Consider the following 7,038-nt stretch of genomic DNA (forward strand, 5'->3'; position numbering starts at 1 on the left):
AAAGCTGGAGAAAGACACTTTGTGGAAAGACTTGTAGAAATTAAATAAATATATCACCTATTGTAAGTGTTACTGGAAGTTCAGCATACAAATAAAATGCAAATTCGTATAATAATTCTTTAAGTATTTAAGTGGTGTTCCTTCCCTTCAGATTCAGGACTGCACCCCTGGTTCCTCATGAAACATAATTGTAAATTGGATATAGAATTACCCCTCAACTAAGTACCTACCATTACCCTCTATCAACGTCAGTTTTGCCTATTGTATATTATATTATTTCTGATTACATAATGGTAATAAAATAAATCTGGGGAACCCCCCCCCCCCCCAAATAAAAATGGTTGTAGGGTTGTTTTTGAATTAAAGAAAATACAGGAACTGAAATTATGTTTATAAGAATTGGGAAGTGACTATTAATACGTTTTAACAGTGAAGTCACTTGGAGACTCTTCTGGGAAATCCATGATGAATATATAGCACTGGGTATATCGGTTCATTGAGCTGGAGTTTCCACTTTCCTTGATCAATTTCTGGGGGAAAATGTCAGTGAGGAGGAAAAAGGAACATAATATCAATCTTTAACTTTACTCCATAAAATAAATCATGTCTTATCATTACATCACAGCTGATGGGGCCCATTGTACAGTATGAATGTGTGTGTGTGTGTATATATATATATATATATATATATAGTTCTGCACCAGACATATAACTCCCATGGTTAAATGAAATGTTACTTCAAAATTATATTACAAATAACTGAATGAAGTTGTAATCTCTTCAGCACAACAATATGTGGTCATAGCAGAAGATTATAATTTAGAGGAGTTGAATGCACAGAGATAGGGTGTCAATTCTGACCTCGGCATAAGAATACTTATGTGAAAAGCACAGCTAAAGCCAGGGAAGTTACAATGGTAAAACAGTCAATTGTTTCCTTTTCTCTCAACTTGCTTTTCATTTTTCTGTCTAAATCAATACGGCTAACACAAGATGGTCATAATGAATCCATTCATATCTGACTCACCCTGGAACACGATGGGTGTTTGTGATGATGGATTATATCTGTGTTGATCTGACGTCCGGCTTGTTCATTCCATTACACCACTCATACAAAATGAAATGGTTTTGCCCTTCTTGTGTATATTTCATTTGACTTACTAGCTTGTGTAGGAAGCATAATGCACTTTTGACTAAATATATTTTTGTAGGTCAGATTTTTAGCTGTGAATATGGCAGGCCATGGATGGTTACCCATTCTAAATGTATTATAGTGACAACTGTTTAATAATGAAGAGACAAAACTTGAATTATCTTATAGTAAGTATAGGTTGCCAATACTTTTGTCTGTGACTGTATTTGGTCTGCATTATTTTAGTATGTTTCATCAATTCACAACTTAAACCCTCTGGTTGTGTCCATTTCAATTGTCTTCTCAATGTAAAGTAAAAAGACTCCTGCCAAATTGTTTTTTTTTTAACCAGACTACAAAGTGTCTGTCTTCAGTTTAACTATGCTGTTTTACTCTAGACTTTGCTGTGTTTTCAATACCACAGCTTTTAAATAGTACAGTTGAGTCTATTCAGTTGATATACATATTAAATCAGGACCAAGCCTATAATTTCAATTACTTTTAAAGACAGAAATACATTTAAGAGACTCACATGCTCTGTGTGATATTGGTTATGCCAATGGCAGCTTTTTGATCAGCCACAGTTAGTTCAATTGAATAGATCTCATTATTTGTATCGGTAACGTTACACTGCTTGGAAAATCGTCTAGATTGGTGCTCATCAGGGGCTGTGAAACCAGACGTTAATCATGAGACACAAAACAAATCGACAGATATATTGAGGAGGTGTCTGTGTTTGGTAGTGCATTCCATTCATCTCCAGCTGCTGATGAAAAACGTTCTGTAAGAATTGTTTTGTTGGTCACTATTGTTTCTCACATGACTAAACCAGCACACAATTCAGCACAGCTTGCAGCCTGTCTAAAGAGGCCCCTAGATTTAAACCCCATGTTGACTGCACCAAATACCAGCAGGCCTCTGTGGAGAGTGGTCACTGGGTCAGCTGACTCACAGTAGCACGAAAAGTGTATACGTGGGGCCATGCTCCTCCTCCTATACACTTTACTTCAAAAATCACTACACTCATCAATTACCTAAATATATGAAATCAATAGCTCAAACCCTTTAGAAGCATTCAGCACTTTAATATAGTATACATATAGGAAATCAATGCAAGATTCATTGTGCACTTCACTTACATACAGTATACAGCATTTACAGTAAAACAGCAGGGTGGTACTCTTGGGGTTTTTTTTGGATGCTGTGCTTGATTTAAAGAGAATATAAAAGTCACCAGCAAATAACAATTAAAGAATCCTGCTTTCTTTATAAAAGCTGTGTAATTCTGAATGTCAGGGCTGTAATTATGTTAATTCTAACAACAGTGACCATGGAATTGCTATGTCACAACATGAATAACCTCAGCGAGTGGTACTGTATGCGATTGCTAAGAAACAAGGGCACCATATCATTTTGTGTTATTAGAGCTGGTTTGATTCACCCTTTTTGATGTCAGGTGGTGGATCTGGCACTGCGGGACTCCATTTGAAAAGTAAGATGCATTCAATGCATTACACATTTCTATTATCTGCCTTTTCTCACAAGCAATATAATTATGCAGTTTTCTGCACACAAACTGTAAAGTACTTTCTTATATTGATATATTTAAAGTGGCACAAAAGAAGAGTTTATTGTTTTTGTTCAAATAATTGAAAATTATTCAGCAGTTATAATCTGCGATGCTATGCCAAAAAGTCCTAATTAAACGATGTGACGACACATTGCCTATTTATGAGTTTCCCAGCTCATTTTTTAAAAGTTTATTTTAAAATGCTGTCGTTTTCTATTAAAAAAAAATATTCCAAGCACTGTAAATGTCTCGTTTTGAAATTCCCAGACTAGAAGCAGAGAATCATTCATCGGAGACCAAGAAAACAAAGACACAACAAAGATAACTGCCTTTGATATAAAGCTTGAAAGTTAGTATTATAAAAAAAAAAAAAAAAATTACTTTAGGTTATAATTGCATCTGGGTTTTCAGGTGAATTTATCATAAACCAGCCTAGCTTTGCTCTCTTGGTTTATGGTGTCACCAGAACCCCTTGATGCAATTACAACCTTGTAACTCACTGCAGCCCATTTAGTATTATATATATATATATATATATACACCGACACCCCCCCCCCCCCCCCCCCCCGAACCTGATTGAATTGTTCCTAAATGATTGAAAGACAAAGAATATCAATATATTAATCTTTAAAATATTCAGCAATTATACTTAAAATACTTTAAGAAATGTTTTAAAACCAGGCTTCGTGTGTTAACTGCTTAAGATATAGCGGGTATGAGATTTCAATCCAGGTGGCTTTCCATTTATGCTTCTCTGAAAAGAAGCGCAGCCTTTCAAAATCATCCGAGAGCTTCCTTTCATACGCTATCAAATACAGTCCATCCTTCTGACCCCCCACAGGACCAAATTAAAAAAAAAAACTGTTAAACTTGAATGTGTTGCAGTTTGATGTTTATGATTAAGCACTTTTATTAGACATCACAGTTCCTCATATCCAACCTGAGACCCATCCCTGAATTCGAATGTAACCTTCACACTTGATTTAAAGATGTGCTTGCACATTTCTTCCTAGCACCTGTCCTGGACCAATAAATCAAGCTTTGTTTCCTGTAAGCGATCAGGTTTTGATTGCTTGAAGGGGGGGCGTGAGGTGGGGGGGTCTTGATAGCGTCTCTCCTCTAGGCTTCCAGCAATATCCTTGGTAGATGTTTATTCTTGATCAAACTTTCCCTTCTTTGAAAATCTTGCTGAGCTGTGTTTTTTCTATGTGCTGGAGAAAATTGTTCACACATTCTTTAAACTTTGACAACAGAAACCCTCTCTCCTCCACGGACCACTCGTTTGGTTTTATAAAATTACTTAGAGAGAATCAGCCAGCAAAATCTGGACTACTCCTTCTTGTTTATCCTTTCCTCTATTTTGTACAGACACTGTTTAAAAGGCTGTATAAAGGTCTATTTTAAAGACTCTGCAAAGAGGGTTAGGAAACACTCCACTCAACGGCCCTCAACCTTATAGTATTTTATTGTATTTAGTGGTGTGAATTCTGGCTTCAATAAACCCCAGCTGGATTAACATTGAGTTAAAGCTTGGTTGTAATGGCTGCTGCTACGTGTATCATTAAATCAAACCACGCTGTCATTTCTAATAAGGATGAGTATTTTTTTAAGGTTTAAAATACAAACACCTCCAGCCAAGGACAGAATAATAAATGACGTGGCGAGAAGCTAACAGGCTGTTGAATAAAGCCCACAAGACACTGTGATATACCAAATAAAATACATTATTATCTTGTTTACCTGCTGCATACTACTAGCAGCTGCTGTACTGGTCATTTGATTGCTGGTGTAAGCCTGATCTGTTTACAACTGTGCTATCAAATGTAATTCCATAATGGCGTTATTCTGCCACACACACAAACACACACACACACACACACACACACACACACACACACACACACACCACTCAACACACACACACACACACACACACACACACCACTCAACACACACACACACACACACACACACACCACTCAACACACACACACACACACCACTCAACACACACACACACCACTCAACACACACACACACCACTCAACACACACATACACCACTCAACACACACAGTTGCATTCACACAGCCAATAGCCTCCCTTTCATATTCAGCTAATTGCCTTTGGACACGTGACGGCAAATTGGCAGCAACAGTGTCATAATGAATAGGCGTAGAAACAAATTAACAAATTAAAAATGACGATAGGAAAGGTTCTTTCTAGGGCCAGGAAAAGAAGATTCAATTTAATGCATTTTATGTGATCCGAAATGAATGTCTTCACGAATTATAAATGACAGATGAATCATAATGTTTAGGGATAGAGCAGGTCTAGCTTTGTAATTACAAATGCCATTGCTCACTGTGCCTCTAGCTCTATGCTGGTTATGTAAAATAACACAGCAGATGAAGCAGGGGTGTCTTTTGCTTGTGGGAGTGGCTGTGTCTATAAAATAAAGGGGTCATTCCTCAGACTTGAACCACTCGCTTTCAGATAATCACATTATTTGCCACTTGCTCATCTGGAATTTGTTCTTGCCCTCCTACAAGCACACTGCTATATAACTAAGCAGCCGGTACTCTTACCACATCTGAAAATGTAAAATTACTCTGTTAAAAAAAAGTGTACTCAACGTTACCAAACTTTAAAATCCAGGCCTTAATTTTTAGTCAAGTAGGCAAAATATTTGTCTGTTATTTTTATCAGTGTTATATTGATGTAACACCGACAAAAGCATTTAATAAAACTTTGACAGATGTTCCATATAGTTTTAACTCAGCATTTATGAGTGAGTGCTTGAAATAATGGATGTACTGGTGTCCAAACAACAAAGGGGTACCCCGTATATAAGAGAGATCTATATCAGCTAGTATTTGAAAACTAAAGCTGTGTACCACTGTTAGGCAAAGGAATTCCATCTCAGCTAAGGGAGAATCTGCAAGTGGCAAGGACACCATTTCTCATTTATAATTGCTTGTGTTCAGTTTTAAAAACATAATGCAAACCCCCCAGTGTGCAACACAAATAAGGCAATATAAATAATCCGAACAAACAACAAAGTGATTATTGCAAAAACAAAAAAAAAAACACATTTACTATAATGAGGAGCAAGTCATTTTGATCATAGCAAAATACGTGAATGGAATAATAAATGCATCTAATGAATGTACATCCAGAATCTGTCCCCATGTGTTGAGATCACAGCTCAGTCCCGCTGTTGTCCTGTGCAGATAATTAGGATTGTGTTGCTCTATTTTTCAAAACGGATGGATGTCTGCGGGACTTCCAGGTTTACAGAAGGAGTACTTATTCTCTTCCCGGGAGGCACAATGGACTATTGTGATCATCTGCTATTGTTGGAACTACAGCCTTGGTTTCTGTATAACACAGTAAATGATCTTGTTGTTGCAAACGAAATTCATCTGTAATTTTATCAGAAACACAGCTATGCACTGTTAGATGTCTGCCACCTCTGCTTTAATAAATACATCTTTCCTGTTGATTTAAAAGGTGGGTTTGGAGGTAGTGGGCTAGTTTGACTGTGCTAAAAAAAAGGACAGGTGAGCAAGGTTTTTCAAAATGATGTTTAGCAGTTCTAAAGTTTTGTAGAACTTTTATTTCAGAGCAGTGGTTATGGACCCTGGCTCCACATTATTAGGCACAGTTCTTAAGTAAAATAATCTGTGTCTGTGTGTGTGTGTGTGTGTGTGTGTGTGTGTGTGTGCGCGCGTGTGTGTGTGTGTGTTCCTAACATAAGTCCTTCACCAAACTACTTGTTTTAATTAAGTTTGCAGGGCTCTGGAAAGTTGAATCCCCAAGAGATGGATAAAAAGCTTCAATGAGTTTCCTAAAGTGCTAGAGCAAAGTATCCAATAGTACAAGAAAAATGTTGGTTCCTTGAATACATATGTAAGCATAAACACGATTCGCGTTGAAAACAGACTAGACTAGGGAGAATCTGCAAGTGAATTGTTTGTATAATCAGTAATCAGCTCGTATGATTCTGATTCCTATGATTACATTTGATAAGACAAAAGTACCTGCCTGACCTCAACTCTGTGACCTTTGCAGCGATGCGTTCTATTTTTGAGAGACAATTTTCGTTTTTTTTTTTTTTGACTAGATATCTTTAGTTAGCTTCGCTCTGTTTCATATTTTGGATTACATAAACTGGAAACAATTTAATAATTTGCTCTGAATTGTAATGACTACACCATTTCTGTATGTGAATATAAATTATGAATACATGAATATTCAGCAAGAATGTCCCTGAATGGTGATTGTCTGTGTTATTGTGACGACGTCATTCTCAGCAGTATCGGTTATTATGTATT

This window comes from Acipenser ruthenus, chromosome 27 (genome assembly GCF_902713425.1).
Source record: "Acipenser ruthenus chromosome 27, fAciRut3.2 maternal haplotype, whole genome shotgun sequence".
Lineage (NCBI taxonomy): Eukaryota > Metazoa > Chordata > Actinopteri > Acipenseriformes > Acipenseridae > Acipenser > Acipenser ruthenus.